Source organism: Panulirus ornatus, chromosome 1 (genome assembly GCF_036320965.1).
Source record: "Panulirus ornatus isolate Po-2019 chromosome 1, ASM3632096v1, whole genome shotgun sequence".
Taxonomy (NCBI): Eukaryota; Metazoa; Arthropoda; class Malacostraca; order Decapoda; family Palinuridae; genus Panulirus; species Panulirus ornatus.
In genome coordinates this window covers 68361744-68379386 of record NC_092224.1, presented here as the reverse complement: position 1 = coordinate 68379386, position 17643 = coordinate 68361744, and the positions used below count along the sequence as shown (strand labels likewise).

The window sequence follows — 17643 nt, the reverse complement described above, 5'->3', positions numbered from 1 at the left end:
GACAGATTTCATCTTCCGCAAAGCTTTTACTACCTCTTCTCTGTTTACCAAATCATTCTCCCTAACCCTTTCACTTCGCTCACCACTTCGACCAAAACATCCTATATCTGCCACTCTATTATCTAACACATTCAACATACTTACTCCATCTCCTCCTCACATTACCACTACTTGTTATTAACTCCCCATTAGCCCCCTTCACCAATGTTCCCATTTGTTCTCTTGTCTTAGGCACTTTATTTACCTCCCTCCAAAACATCTTTTATTCTCCCTAAAATTTAATGATACTCTCTCACTCCAACTCTCATTTGCCCTCTTTTTCACCTCTTGCATCTTTCTCTTGATTCCAATGATGCTGTACGGTTGCGAGGCGTGGGCTATGGATAGAGTTGTGCGCAGGAGGGTGGATGTGCTGGAAATATGTTTGAGGACAATATGTGGTGTGAGGTGGTTTGATTAAGTAATGTAAGGGTAAGAGAGATGTAGGGAAATAAAAAGAGCGTGGTTGAGAGAGCAGAAGAGGGTGTTTTGAAATGGTTTGGGCACATGGAGAGAATGAGTGAGGAAAGATTGACCAAGTGGATATATGTGTCGGAGGTGGAGGGAATGAGGAGAAGTGGGAGACCAAATTAGGGGTGGAAAGATGGAGTGAAAAAGATTTTGAGTGATCGGGGCCTGAACATGCAGGAGGGTGAAAGGCGGGCAAGGAATAGAGTGAATTGGATTGATGTGGTATACCGGGGTTGACGTGCTGTCAATGGATTGAATCAGGGCATGTGAAGCGTCTGGGGTAAACCATGGAAAGTTCTGTGGGGCCTGGATGTGGAAAGGGAGCTGTGGTTTCGGGCATTATTACATGACAGCTAGAGACTGAGTGTGAACGAATGGGGCCTTTGTTATCTTTTCCTAGCGCTAACTCGCACACACGAGGGGGGAGGGGGATGTTATTCCATGTGTGGCAAAGTGGCGATGGGAATAAATAAAGGCAGACAGTATGAATTATGTACATGTGTATACATGTATTATGTCTGTGTGTGTATATATATGTGTACACTGAGATGTATAGGTACGTATATTTGCGTGTGTGGACGTGTATGTATATACATGTGTATGGGGGTGGGTTGGGCCATTTCTTTCGTCTGTTTCCTTGCGCTACCTCGCAAACACGGGAGACAGCGACAGAGCAAAATAATATAATAAAAACTAATAATAGGATTACAGTATGTTTCTCAAGGGTCACTCCTCATGACCTTCTATTTCTCATAAGGCTACCTCTCCAACTGCAGTTTTTCCAACATTGGGGTTTTCCAGAAATGTAACCCTTGCAGCTAGAAAGGGACCTTTGTACATATCTCTTTACAAGTTTATTTGGATTACTTTGGCTTGATTACTACAATATCAAAAGTCAGAGTACAGTTCTGCTTAGGTGTGTTTACAAACATCTATTAGGGTAATACATTTTTCATACAAAATAAGGTGTCATATAAAATCATCAGTCAGAACTCTACATTGCCATAGACTCACCCTCACCACTCCATGCAACATAATAAAAACAATGCCAGATCATAATATATCAGGCTATTTATTACAGCGGCATTATGTTTAATGGAAACTGCTTGTCACACTCATGAGGAATGATCATTCTGAATGTAATGGATACATTCACATCAAGTACGAAAGGAAATGATTTAGGAACCAAATATCCAATATCTCAGGAGTATGGTTCTCAAATGTGATGTTCACGTAGAAACTATAAACAAACATGTTACACCAATCTGTTCTAGCTTCATTAAACTTTGTTCTTATTTTCATGGGGTGGATCAAGTGCATTCATGCACACATATTTTGTGGACATTCGTTTTACTAAACTGGTGTCACAAGCTGGCAAAGGGCAGGGATGGCAAATTCCTTGGAAAAGTCTTACTGCCCTTCTACCTTACAACATTTAAGTTTTTAAGAAATTAAACATAATACATCACAGAGGAAAGTTACAGCTTAATGGAGCCAACTGTTAAAAAGTGACATACAAACAAGCTTCCCAGTGGCTGATGATATTCTTATTTATCATTACACTAGCATACAATTAAACATAATATTCACATGGAAAGAATGAGTGAAGAAAGATTGACAAAGAGGATATATGTGTCAGCGGTGGAGGGAATGTGGAGAAGTGGGAGACCAAATTGGAGGTGGAAGGATGGAGTGAAAAAGATTTTGAATGATCTGGGCCTGAACATACAGGAGGGTGAAAGGTGTGCAAGGAATAAAGTGAATTTGAACGATGTGGTATACTGGGGTTGACATCTGTCAATGGATAGAACCAAAGCATGTGAAGTGTCTGGGGTAAACCATGGAAAGTTTTGTGGGGCCAGGATGTGGAAAGGGAGCTGTTGTTTTGGTGCATTACACATGACAACTAGAGACTGAGAGTGAACAAATGTGGCATTTGTTGTCTTTACCTAGCGCTACCTCGCACACACATGGGAGGAGGGGGGGTGCCATTTCATGTGTGGCAGGATGGTGACAGGGATGGATGAAGGCAGCAAGTATGAATATGTGCATGTGTATATATGTATATGTCTGTGTATGTATACGTTGAAATTTATAGGTATGTATATGTGCGTGTGTGGGCGTTTATGTATATACATGTGTATGTGGGTGGGTTGGGCCATTCTTTCGTCTGTTTCCTTGCGCTACCTCGCTAATGCGGGAGACAGCAACAAAGTATAATAAATATGAAAAAAAATGGCAATGAGGAAAGCTGTAGCTTAATGGAGCCAACTGATGAAGAGTGACATATAAACAAGCTTCCCAGTGGCTGATGATGTTCTTATTTGTCATTAAACTAGCATGCAATTTTACCAAGAACAGTAGGTGGACAGTGCACTACTGGACAACCTAAACTACATCTCTAGGATTACTGCCCACTTACTCTAGGCCTGCAAATTGAATTATGGGCATCTCGGTAATGTCTGAGAACATACAATGTTTACTTGCAAATAAATCTAAACACCATTACCATTGTGCACCTAAGAGTTGATATTTATGTCGAACCTAACCATATTATGGTGACAAGTGCCTACATGTTCTCCAAAATGGGTATTAGTTACTAAGTATTCCTGGGATACAAGAACTAAATCAAGGATATTAGCTTCCCTCGTCAGCTCAAACACAGTTTGGCATAGAAATTTGTCTTTGATAAAGTTGATAAGTCTAGATTGTTTGCCAGTTGATTTCTGGAAGACTTAAATCTCCAAGAATGACCAAGTCTATCCAGTACTGATCTTTGTAGACTCTTGTACATGACAGTGTCTACATCTGCTGATTGACAAGGAGGTCTACTGATGGCATTTATGTTCAACAGCAGCAGATGTTGTCTGAATTTCAAAGGGGTTTAGGTAAGATCTTACAAACAGTGCAGATATCAACATGTTCACTGTTTACCAATCAATGCAATTCAGCTATTTTGTTTCAGATGGCTCTTATTTTCATGTAATATCCATTTAATTTTTTGGGGTGATTTGGTGACCACCTATTTTTGGTTCTAGGTGCAATGAGCCACCCATAAGCTGCATTCCTGATATTGCTGTTTGGCAGGATGGGGAGGAGATTCGATCTGACCTCCCTCGTGCGACAAGTAATATGACCCGACCTCTACCTGGTCTCAAAAAAAAAAAAAAATTTCCTTGTAGCTGTAAGATAATCTGATCTTTTATTCACACATCCAGGAGTTCTGCCCCTTTATTGTTGAGGTAAATGCCATCTCTGTTGTATAGTTCCTCGTCTTTTATGAACTCAGCCAAAGATCTTAAAAGCCAATGTTAGCAACTGTGCACAAGCATTTCAGCCTCTCATCCACACCTAGTGCTCTACCTAGGGCATAGTTACCTTCATTAAGTCATGGGGAAGCACCAACTATAGCAACATTATCCAACCTATCTTTCAGGGTGCCAATCTGCTCAAATTTTTCTATGACATCTTCTGAATCTGAATTCTTATGGTAAATGTCAATGCTCCCAACATTCACCACCTTTTAGTTGATACTTTATTGTCTTAAGCCTTCTGTCTAATGTGGGAAATTCTGGCACTCGGTTAGGCATGGACTGTTCTCTTAGCTCTATAATTCCCCATCAAGTGTTTACCCAGATTTCTGCCCAGCGAGTTGCCTATAATCACCGAACAGTCCTCTTTGCTCTTTTCTTGCAAGTAGCCGAATACTGCAAATTGACTGCTCATGGGTATGGTCGATGGAGGTGGGAAGTGGTCCCATGAGGAAGGATGAGGTTATGGAACTTGGGTGTGGGAGGGCTATAAAGGAGGGACAGGACTGGGAGCAAGTTTAAGTGAGGGTGAGAGGAAGTGGCAGGGGTAGGGTGAACTTGATGAGGTTCAGGAGGGGCCATAGTCTGTGGGGGGGGAGGATACCCCCAGGGGTGAGTTTGGGCAGGTAGAGGGCACTGAATGTATATGGAAGAAGACTTTGTGTAGGAATGGGTGGACCAGAATGACAGGGAAGCAGGCACTGGTGGAGGGAAGATAATGAAGATAAGGTCATGGAGTGCCATTTTCAAACACTGTATGTATCTCTTCCCTTTGTATCAAATTTTCTGTAGTCAAGGCTTTCAGCTCTGCATTCATTTCACTTAAATCACTTTGCTGAAGCTTTTCTTCCAGGTTACTAAAGTTATGCAGAACAGACAATCTTTGTCCACTTATTGTCAATAAATCCCTTGGGCAGGAATCCGAGTGTGGTAGCACAGCAGCTCAGGAGGGAAGATAATGAGGATAAGGCCATGGAGTGCCATTTTCAAACTCTGTATCTCTTCCCTTTGTATTAAGTTTTCTGTAGTCAAGGTTTTGAGCTCTGCATTAATTTCACATAAATCCTTCTTGAAGCTTTTCTTCCAGGTTACTACAGTTATGCAGAACAAACAATTTTTGGGCACTTATTATCATAAAATCCCTTGGGCAGGAATCCAAGTGCGGTAGCATAGCAGCTCAGGAGAAATAGATTTTGTTCTATTGGTGATCCAGTAGTATGCTGTCCACCTACTATTCTCAGCATCTCGTATTTGATTCTTGGGTATGCAATGGTAAAAATGTTTAAAGTGATTTGCATGTGAACATTACAGGTTCTGGTATATCAACTATATGTTAATTATAATTTTCTCTTAAAAACTATTCCTAGTTAATCAAATTTAAACGTTTCCCAACTGGAACTTCCTTAAAGGGATGGCCAAGGCAATAGAGTCTCCATAACTAGTGAACTTCATTGCCACTTCTGCTTTTTTATAATTTGGACAGAGGATTAGAAAAGAGGTACATGTTCTTTCTGCCTCATCCACATGTGGACCGCTGGCACTCTGTCTACAAACATATAATCTCTCCTTGTCATATATAACACTTGATAACATAACTCACTCTGTGGTGAGTGCTTTGGGCTAGCCCTGCCTTTTGGCAAAATGGTAAGATCAATATACAGAAGTATGTAGGAACATTAGGTAGGAGCCTTAGGTAGAAACAATAGTTAAAAGCATTAGGTACAAGTAGTAAGTTGGAACATTAGATGGATGAAGTCATTAGGAACATTATGTAGGGCCTCTGAAAATGCTGCACTACAGCTGCCCTCTCCCAGTGGCCTATTAAGGATGAGGCACTAAAGGCTAAGAAGCAGAACTGGAATTCACCAGTTATGGTGGCTCTTTTGCCATAGCCACCCCATTTAGGGAGTACCTAGAAGAAATGGGCATCAGAGATAAGGTAGACTAAATAGTATTTAGAAGAATACTATATTGAAAGACCATGGGACTTATAAATTGAAAAAAAAAAAAAAAAATGCTAAAAAATAAAAACATGTACAATGGAAACATTTATGAAATGTTTTAATGCCTACTAATTAAAAACTTTACATTATTCACTATGAAACATGCAGACTCTCAGGGTATCTAATAACCTAATGACTTTATAGTTAATGTGATAGGTCTTAAAATGTAAGGAAGTTTAGGGGCATGGAAAGTGTTACTATAATCCTAACAACATACTGACAACTTCTGTTTATGGTGAAATTTACTATAATGAAGCATACTATGAAAAGGAAATAACTTTCATGCTCAAAGATATAATGAAAATCATCCTACAAACAGAATCTAGTAACTGTATACCACAAAAAAAAAATCATCCATGAAGGGAGGATGGAGAGCCAGAGGAATAAATCAGTTTATTCCCATAAGGAAGATGGTTCAGCCCATTAACCTTTTGATGCTTTGGACATTAATCTACAGTTACATAACAGAAAGCTACAGCATGAGCATCAGTATACACACTTTCCCCGTCACAAGTTTACATGTATGCACAAAGCAGGCTCTATTGGATAGCCATAAATGGCAACCCATATAAAGAATGAGTAATTGTAGCTGCCTGGAGGATTGTGACCTACTGGTGACCATGCTGGATGATTGTGCTCTTTTCTAAGGACTTGCCCTTATTCAGGACTGGGCATCTGGTAAATAATGTATTTTTCCCTAAATTACAAATGCTTAACTCTCTGTTCATAATAAAAAAAACATAATGATTTTGATCATTCATATTCATCTAACTATATAAATAATAAAGTTATTTATATTTATTTATTTAGCTTTGTCGCTGTCTCCCGCGTTAGCGCAAGGAAACAGACGAAAGAATGGCCCAACCCACCCACATATACATACACGTCCACACACGCAAATATACATACCTATACATCTCAACATATACATATATATACACACACAGACATATATATATATATACACATGTACATAATTCATACTGTCTGCCTTTATTCATTCCCATCGCCACCTCGCCACACATGAAATAACAACCCCCTCCCCCCTCGTGTGCGAGGTAGCACAAGGAAAAGACAAAAAAGGCCCCATTCATTCACACTCAGTCTCTAGCCGTCATGTAATAATGCACTGAAACCACAGCTCCCTTTCCACATCCAGGCCCCACAAACTTTCCATGGTTTACCCCAGATGCTTCACATGCCCTGATTCAATCCATTGACAGCACGTTGACCCCAGTATACCACATCATTCCAATTCAGTCTATTCCTTGCACGCCTTTCACCCTCCTGCATGTTCAGGCCCCGATCACTCAAAATCTTTTTCACTCCATCTTTCCACCTCCAATTTGGTCTCCCACTTCTCATTCCCTCCACCTCTGACACATAAATCCTCTTTGTCAATCTTTCCTCACTCATTCTCTCCATGTGACCAAGCCATTTCAAAACACCCTCTTCTGCTCTCTCAACCACACTCTTTTTATTACCACACATCTCTCTTACTCTATTATTACTTACTCGATCAAACCACCTCACACCACATATTGTCCTCAAACATCTCATTTCCAGCACATCCACCCTCCTGCGCACAACTCTATCCATAGCCCATGCGTGGTAACCATACAACATTGATGGAACCACTATTCCTTCAAACATATCTATTTTTGCTTTCCGAGATAATGTTCTTAACTTCCACACATTCTTCAAGGCTCCCAGAATTTTCCATCCGCTGCCACAGCCACTCCCAGATATCTAAAACACTTCACTTCCAGTTTTTCTCTATTCAAACTTACCTCCCAATTGACTTGACACTCAACCCTACTGTACCTAATAACCTTGCTCTTTTTCACATTTACTTTCAACTTTCTTCTTTCACACACTTTACCAAACTCAGTCACCAGCTTCTGCAGTTTCTCACATGAATCAGCCACAAGTGCTGTATCATCAACAACTGACTCACTTCCTAAGCTCTCTCATCCACAACAGACTGCATACTTGCCCCTCTTTCCAAAACTCTTGCATTCACCTCCCTAAAAACCCCATCCATAAACAAATTAAACAACCATGGAGACATAACACACCCCTGCCACAAACCTACATTCACTGAGAACCAATCACTTTCCTCTCTTCCTACATGTACACATGCCTTACATCCTCGATAAAACTTTTCACTGCTTCTAACAACTTGCCTCCCACACCATATATTCTTAATACCTTCCACAGAGCATCTCTATCACCTCTATCATATGCCTTCTCCAGATCCATAAATGCTACATACAAATCCAGCTGCTTTTCAAAGTATTTCTCACATACATTCCTCAAAGCAAACACCTGATCCACACATCCTCTACCACTTCTAAAACCACACTGCTCTTCCCCAATCTGATGCTCTGTACATGCCTTCACCCTCTCAATCAATACCCTTCCATATAATTTCCCAGGAATACTCAACAAACTTATACCTCTGTAATTTGAGCACTCACCTATGTCCCCTTTGCCTTTGTACAATGTCACTATGCAAGCATTCCGCCAATCCTCAGGCACCTCACCATGAATCATACATACATACATACATACATACATACATACATACATACCTTACCAACCAGTCAACAATGCAGTCACCCCCTTTTTTAATAAATCCCACTGCAATGCCATCCAAACCCGCTGCCTTGCCAGCTTTCATCTTCCGCAAAGCTTTTACTACCTCTTCTCTGTTTACTAAATCATTTTCCCTAACCCTCTCACTTTGCACACCACCTCGACCAAAACACCCTATATCTGCCACTCTATCATCAAACACATTCAACAAACCTTCAAAATACTCACTCCATCTCCTTCTCACATCACCACTACTTGTTATCACCTCCCCATTAGCCCCCTTCACTGAAGTTCCCACTGAAGTTCTTACACACTTTATTTACCTCCTTCCAAAACATCTTTTTATTCTCCCTAAAATTTAATGATACTCTCTCACCCCAACTCTCATTTGCCCTCTTTTTCACCTCTTGCACCTTTCTCTTGACCTCCTGCCTCTTTCTTTTATACATCTCCCACTCATTTGCATTATTTCCCTGCAAAAATCGTCCAAATGCTCTCTCCTCTCTTTCACTAATAATCTTACTTCTTCATCCCACCACTCACTACCCTTTCTAATCTGCCAACCTCCCAAGCTTCTCATGCCACAAGCATCTTTTGCGCAAGCCATCACTGCTTCCCTAAATGCATCCCATTCCTCCCCCACTCCCCTTACCTCCTTTGTTCTTACCTTTTTCAATTCTGTACTCAGTCTCTCCTGGTACTTCCTCACACAAGTCTCCTTCCCAAGCTCACTTACTTTCACCACTCTCTTCACCCCAACATTCTCTCTTCTTTTCTGAAAACCTCTACAAATCTTCACCTTCGCCTCCACAAGATAATGATCAGACATCCCTCCAGTTGCACCTCTTAGCACGTTAACATCCAAAAGTCTCTCTCTTGCGTGCCCATCAATTAACACATAATCCAATAACGCTCTCTGGCCATCTCTCTACTTACATACGTATACTTATGTATATCTCTCTTTTTAAACCAGGTATTCCCAATCACCAGTCCTTTTTCAGCACATAAATCTACAAGCTCTTCACCATTTCCATTTACAACACTGAACACCCCATGTATACCAATTATTCCCTCAACTGCCACATTACTCACCTTCGCATTCAAATCTCCCATCACTATAACCCAGTCTTGTGCATCAAAACCATTAACACATTCAGCTGCTCCCAAAACACTTGCCTCTCATGATCTTTCTTCTCATGCCCAGGTGCATATGCACCTGGGCATAGTAACAAAGTTACTAAATATAAATCTACATAACATGCATACAGTGGAATGGTCAATCTGGCAAGCACTGTTTTTCAAGAACTAGGAATAGTTGTCATATTCAAATGTTTTTTATGAATTTTGTGCATCTTTTCTTTAAAAATTTTGCTATTATATTTCATACAAGTGGAGACTGATAAAATCAGTTGTGCACTGAAAAGGTTAAAAAAATGTGATAAAAAATTAAAGGGTAGGCAGTGCAGGAAACTTAAATTATTTATCTTCAAGGAGACAATAATATAATCATCTGATTTATGTAGTAATCAATCCCACTAAGTTTTCTGTTAACCTCTACTTGACAGTTGAATTATCAAATGCTGTTTTATCTAAAATAATTTCATTGATATACATTTACGAAGGATGATATAGACATGAGGCTAACGATAACAAGAATGAACAGAAAAATAGTGTTCAAGTTACACTTGGATATCCAATTTCTTAAGATCATCCACAGACTATACCAAATTTATGAGAATGTTAAACTTAATACCTACTACAAGAGTGGTTTAGAGAATTCTGTCCAAGAACCTAAATAGTTGTGCCCTGATGAAGCTAAAAAGGTGGCTACTGACTAGAAGGGCTAGTTTGTTAATAAGCCATGCTGGATTCACTAGCTGTCTGCAATGAAGCAAGTATCACATTTGAAAACAAGGTGATAAAGATGGCATAAGCCTTTCTACGTTTTTTAACAATACATTTCACAAAACCAAACAAATGAGTCCGATGCTCAAGTCGAAGTCTTGGTTGGTCTTTAATTCCAAGAAAACAGACAAAGTGCTGTAAAAGAAAATGAATGTCCTTGTGTCATGTCATACATTTCTTGAAAAATTAGAGACAAGTCAGTCTGGTATAGTAAAAGGAATATGATTACTCCTGGTGTTTGTGTTGCTGCCAGTGAGAATCTGGAGCACTACTTGGCCTTCTAAATGGAGTTTCCTTTGATCATACTGAACATAAATGGTATAGACCTACTCATTGCATGTACAGAGTATTTATTAAGTGGTATGGATTTAAAACTGAGTCAAAAGGTATTGATAAATATGTGAATATCAACAATCATTACAAGTATAAAAGAATAAAAATAGAGGATAAAACAATTGTGCTTAAAAACAAAAAATATGAGATTACAATCTCATCCCTCAAAAGGCAATGACAGGAAAAGAAACTGCTTTCCCTGATGTAAAGAATTCTCCTTAGAAGAATAAGGCATAAGGATCATAATTTCACTCATTCCTAATAGAGAGACTGGACTACACATTTCTTTATAAGAAAAAACTTCAAATCATCACAGTCAATCATTTACCCTTAATATTATGTCCTTCCAGTGGTTTGGCCAGATATTTCCTGAATGAGAACCTTGGAGGCAAATGCAAGGAGGATGCCAAACGCAGCAGTGGTGATGGTTGAGTATGAAACAGTAAAGCCATACACTGTCATCTGTAGTGGAGACTTTTGTAGTACATATAACAGCTGTAGTCTCTCCTCCAGTGGACATATGAACTGGGTACAGAAAAAAGTATATGAAATATGTGTTGTAAAGCTAGGAGAATAACTGATAAATAAGAAGCTTAGAGACACCAAAGAAGGACTTATGGACCTTGAAGAAGCATAGTTATTGACTCTGCACATTAAAGGTGATAAAAGATCAGGGGGGCATAAATTGGAAAATGTTTCTTGCTCGATGATAATAAAAACTTTATGTGATACTGGAGAGGGGTATGAAGATCAGAGAAATCTGGGGAAAATTGGTGTAATTACTCTAAAAATCAACAAAATTTAATCTAACCTCTTCTTGCATCCAAATTTTATAGCAGAAATATACCAATGTTAATGGGTGACTTTTTTGACTGGGAGGTTTGATGGTGGCTCCCCAAAGGACTGGGTGTGTTGTCTCTTTGCCAACAATTATTAGATGGAGTAATTACCTAATCGCCTATCAGTAATGACCTATTTATACTCTACTGGGAGGGAGTTTTACACTTGGGGGCCTATTTCTTGAACACTCTCTACTATCATACATCCTAAATTTATGTATGATGTCTGCAATGACCAAGACCTCAGTCAAACTGTTCTATCTATCATGGTATCACTCTCATACTTACTCAATTTCATATTATGTCACCAGGTTCCTCCATCCCTACATTTATCATAGACTTTTCCACCGTCCACTTCATAAATCTCTGAAGTTAAAACTTAAAGGATGTAATCAGGTCACCTCTTAGTCTTCTGTTTTCTTAGGTTGGTGAATTTAAAGCCTCCAGCCTTTCTCTGTAGCTTAACCCTCTTAATGCTGGTACCATCTTTGTTACCCTCCTCTGAACCTTCTCTATTTCTTTTGTTTCTTTAGGTATGGTGACAAAACCCAAAAAGCATATTTTAGTTTTAGCCTCATTTAGGATATCAATAACTTGCTAATATTTTCTTATCCAAATAATTGAAAGCTATTCTAACATTTACCAGCAGACAATTTGCCTTCCTACCTATTCTCCTAAAATGCAAGTCTGGTGACAGGTTAGGAATGGTATCTACTCCCACTTTCCCTTTCACACAGAGAATTCTGAAGCTTATTTCCTGCTAGATAGTAATCATTCTGAGGCCATCTTTTGCTTAGTCCCATCCTTATTACTTTACACCTGCTTGGGGGGAATTTCATCGACCACATTTCAGACAAACTTTAGAATCTGTTTGGTCTCCTTGTAAGTTGATGCAATATACCTCACTTTTCACTTTCCTCATGACCTTTGCATCATATGCAAACATATTCAGGTAGGATTCCATACTCTCAGACAAATCATTTATACAGAACAAGGAGAGTAATGGTCCAAGAATTGAATCCTTTGGCACCCCACTGGTCACCTCAACCCAATTAGAAAAGGCTCCTCTGACATTCGTCCTTTGTTCCTAACCACTGGGGTAATCTGTAAGAGTTTTCCCTTCATTCCTGCTTGATGATCCAGCTTCTTAATCAGCCTCCTGTGTGGTGGAGTATGTAATGCATTTTAGCTGTCCAGACACAGACAGTCCACCCAGCCTTCCCTTTTCTTCAGGACCGAGTTCACTCTCTTGGAAAACTCTAAGGGGTTGGTTACACATTACCTTTCCCTAAAAATCTTGCTGTCACTCACAAAATTTCTCACCTGTAGAAAGCCATCCCCTTGCTTTCTTATAACCTTTTCCAGAATCTTACACATAACACTTGTTTATGAGACCAGTCTGTATGTGGTTCAATGCCTGTTTCCAATCTCTTTTTTTATTTGTAGGTATGACATTTGCCCTTTCTCATTCCCTTGACCCTATGCCTCTCTCCAGTGACGTCTTACACAGTAATGCAAGAGGTTTATCAAGTATAATATCATGAAATTACATCAGGACCATAGGCATTATATGAGTCCAGTCCTTTGACAATTTTGTTAAAAACTTTTCTGGATATTTCAACAATTCCCATAACCTCCTCCCCATTCCATCTCACTGGCGTTGTTGCTTTAGTGTCCTCCTGTGTGAAAACACTTTTGAACTTGCTATTCAGCTGCTCATACATCCTTATATCATCCTCTATAAATTTTCCCCTCCGAGTACCTTAGACTGATTTGCTGCTCCTTAACAGATATCTGGCTCCTGTGCAGTGGCATTATCATATCTAATGAGGTTAGGAGGTGCTGCTGATGTGGTAGGCTCAAAATTGGGAAAAGTTTTGAATTTCAGTACCTCAAGGGGATACTCTAGTTTTCTAGAGTATCTGAGTTTGACCCTGCCTTCTCGTGGTAATCTTGCTGTACACCCTTATGGGTGAAACTGAAGAAAGAGGCATTGCCTAACTCCATCAGGACAATAGTAACAGTAGTTTTCCTCTTTAAATACAGATAAACACTTAAGGTGTTTGAGAGCTCTGCTGCCTCTGGGAAACACTGTGCTGGAGTGAGGCACAGAAGGCCATGAAGCAGCACTAGAGTCTACCAATCATGCCAGAGTAAAAGGGACAGGCAATTGAAGGTGACAGTGCTGAATGTAAATGGGATGACTGGTGAGAGCAAAAGGAGGGAGCTTGTGAAGAAATTTAGAAGTTATAGTTTAGATGTGTTGGGGACTGGGGAAACCCATATCCTTAGACAGGGCATATGGAGTGAAAATGGAAATGAATGCAAGGTATGGGAGTGCACGGAAGGAGTAGTGTTATGGACAAGAATGAATTTTATCAGGGAAGAGGGAAAGAAGGTTGTGCAATTCTATCACAGAGTGTGGGAGGGTGTTACAGAGCATGGATGGAATGGGTCAACAATAATGTGGGTGAAAGGAAAGACTGGAATTGTGAAGCATGCATGAGTATGTGTTTATGTGCCTGTGAGCATATAGACTGTGTGAAATAAGAATGAAATGAAGAGTTTCTGGAGACATTTGAATGACTGTATAAATGGTTTTGAGAATGAAACGGTTGTAATGGATTATATGAATGCGAAGGTAGGTTGTGATAAAATAGGCAAGATAGGTAGTAAATGGAGAGCCTCTAGGGTAAATGAGAATAACAGAAAAAAGTGGAGAAAGGATGGAGAGGTAAAAGTGTTGGTAAGGGAGAGGATGAATCTGAAAGAATGCAACATCTAAACCAGAAGTTTAGATGGAAGTACAGTACATGTAAGGATGCAATCGTGTGAATGAGGTGTTTAAAATGTTTAGAGAAAAACTATTAAAGGTTGTAGAATTAGTAGTTGGTACAAGGTCATGGGACATAAGAATAAAAAGAGAAATGCATAGAAGACAGAAAATATTAGAAATGCTATGGAAGAGAGGAAAAAGGCATATTGGTAATTTGCTTGAAAGGAATGTACCAATGGAAGTTAAGCAAAGAAAGGGTAGATAAAGACTGTGGAAGAAAGTTGAGCGAAAAGTTTAGGAAAATACGAAACTATACTAAAATGAGGTGCAAAAGGAAAGAGGCAGATGAAATAAGAGGGGAAAAGTGAGAGGAAGAGAATATAAGTAAAAGGGCCTTTAGCAAAAAGGGAGGTAGGACAGGCATCTGGAGTGGATGAGATTACAGCTGAAATGCTGAAATTTGGAGAAAGTGTAATAGGCTGGATGCATCAGATATGAAATTTAGCATGGAAACAGAAGGTTGTGCCTAAGGATTTAGTGAAAGCTATCATTACTACGTACAGGTTGTACCTCTCTAATCTGGCACTCTATGGTCCGGCACATTTTGAATCGGCTGCCATTAGTTATGAAATTTAGCATGGAAACAGATGGTTGTGCCTGAGGATTAAGTGAAAGTTATTATTACTCTCTCTACAGGTTGTACTTCTCTAATCTGGCACTCTGTGGTCTGACACATTTTGAATCTACTATCATAAGTTTGTGGATTCGCCACCAGGGCAGCGCCAAGGTGCCAAAATCTGTTTACACTGCAGCTGAGCTAATTAACAGTCCTCTTAATTTCTTACATTCAGTTTTTTAATGAAAATGAAAGCCAAAAAATTTAGTTTTGGAAAACTTTGAAAGGTGACAGGAGTATGGAATTAGACAGTGCACTTCTAAAGTGGTTTAAGCTCTGACGTAATGAACATGTAAGCATCTCTGGAGAGATATTTATCAAGAAGGTCAAAGTTTCTCATAGAAAACTAAAGCTGGACTGTGACTGAATATTTGAGAGGATGGTTACACAAATTTAAGTGGAAACATGGAACTTCAGCACACAATGTGCACGGAGAAGAGCATAGTGCTGACAAGGAAGCTTATAGTGTAGTTGGATAAAAATTAGTGCTTCCTGGTCTGTATCCCTTTAACTTAGTGCAATAGTCCACTGGTTTGTGTTTCTTTTAAATATATAAGTTATATCTGTGGTGTCCTTAAACTTATTACTCAAAAAATCAGTACTACAGAGAGGGGGGGGGGGTGTTACTCAGTTAAAGTTTAGGTTGGGTTTCTGGAAAGTGTGACAAGGTGAAATAACAATTTTGCATCAGATGATTGATCTGATGCTAATCTGTTTTTTCCTTTCAAAGCCCTGTATAGCACAGAGGTTAATTATGTTCCAAGGGACCTAACTCAAGAATGTTTTTTATCATAAGATACAAGTAGTTGATATCCAATACAATATAAATGTATATAAAAATGTTACTTTATCATAAGAGCACAGCAGAAACACAGTAATATGAAGATACCAAATATCATCTACATTCTTGCTCATAGAAGTGGGTTGAGGTGGAGGAGCATGTGGCCAGCAGCCATCAACCAAAAAACTTAGAAACTGGCCTATCATAAAATCATATTTGGTTAAAAGAGCCACAGCTTCTTTGATAGGTTAGAAATCCTGAGACACATTCTGATTTTCAGTCATGAGGAGTGAGATAAGGGCTCTCCTACAGTCCAGTGATTATTCATCAACATTTAAACAGTTCAAAACATATAATTTCTTGCTAGTTCAACATTCTGATTTTCAGTCATGAGGAGTGAAATAAGGGCTCTCCCACAGTCCAGTGATCATTTATCAACATTTAAACAGTTCAAAGCATATAATTTCTTGCTGGTTCAAAGCCCACTCTTATCACCTGTCAGGCATTTTTGACTAAAGACTGAGGAATTCCAGCAGTAAATCATGAATTTCAATGTCACACTTTCACAACTTTAGTGACTTCAAAGCAGAACTTAATGACTTAAAGTGAATCTGTTCCCTAAATAGTTGAGAAAGTTAAAGCCTAATGTCATTAAATGAAATGACTGTATATATGAGGCCCCCCTTGCATTGTAATATAATCATCATATACAAGCCACACAAAAAATGAACAAACAATAAAAAACGACAGACGGCTAGCGAGTTAACAAATTTCAACTTATACTAAGCTAATAAATTACTAATTCTAACCAACCTTCAAAAGACGAAGCCCTTCCTGATTAACTTCAGCATATGCAGATGACAAAAGCGGGAGTAGGGCTAGGGGCAAGAAGAAATTGGCCATATCTATCAGCGATGGATCATAATTCAACCACAGTACAAGATTCATCGCCAGCCACATTACCACCAAACAAATCACTGACATCATCCATCTTTGAAGAGCTACTGATGACAGTCTTAAACGTGCCTGCAACAAAAAGAATTGAATTGGGAAGGGGCCTGTCATCCTTTAATGATATGTAGTTAAAGATTTATCCTGCAGACCATGCACTGTAAGTGGAAAATACAATGTAATTCAGTAAGTAAATAACAACTTTCATATGCATGAAGCATTTCCTTACTAGTCACATGTACAGTATTTGTGATTTCAATTAAGTGCTGAAAATTCTCTGTATTTATCATTCAAGTCTCCAGTTGTGGATCCAATGCTTCCATTCATCATGTACTTTTATTGAAAGAATCCAATCTCTTGCAATTTAAACAAAAAAACTATACTTTTGCAAATGCCAAACAGGAGGTACCCATAATAAAAAACAAGAAATAAATTTTTTATCGAGAAAAATGATTATGATGAAGTACATGAATAAATTTCATTTCATAATATGAAATATTTGAAATGAGGCAAATTTTCTTTTCTTCATACACATTGAAATGTTGACTTGCAAATGAGTGGTTACATTACTATGTAACTGTGCTATGCATGACCCATTCTTTCTCTGCAATGCCATCTAAGTACTCAGCCAACTTTCCTTCAGGGAACTCAACTGGTATGGCTGCAATTCCTACCTACAGTGGAGTAAAGAAGCAGAAGATTACAGTGTTCTCAATGAAGCAAAAGTTGAAATTCAAAGAGCACATGGAAAAAGGCAACTCTACCAAAGCATTATCATCCAAGCATGGTGCTCCCCTTTAGAACTGTGTATGACCTGCATGCCCAAAAGGTGAAGATCAGGAGTTACATGAGGGACAGACACATGTGATGATGATGGGAGCATGCATAAGAACATGTAGAGGGCATTTATGGATGACTAGACAAAAGATTTACGTACTGTATTGTATATATGTAAACCTT

The 17643-nt window shown here is 39.0% G+C and overlaps 1 long non-coding RNA gene across 1 annotated transcript; it reads right to left on the bottom strand.

Annotated features, from left to right (window-relative positions):
* Positions 1 to 1341: 1341 nt before the first annotated feature.
* Positions 1342 to 17111, bottom strand: LOC139749379 (uncharacterized). Its single transcript, XR_011712957.1, has 2 exons — positions 16546 to 17111; positions 1342 to 11185 (listed from the first exon to the last, which is right to left on the bottom strand). It is a non-coding gene; the product is annotated as an uncharacterized lncRNA (long non-coding RNA).
* Between the last annotated feature and the right edge of the window lie 532 nt (positions 17112 to 17643).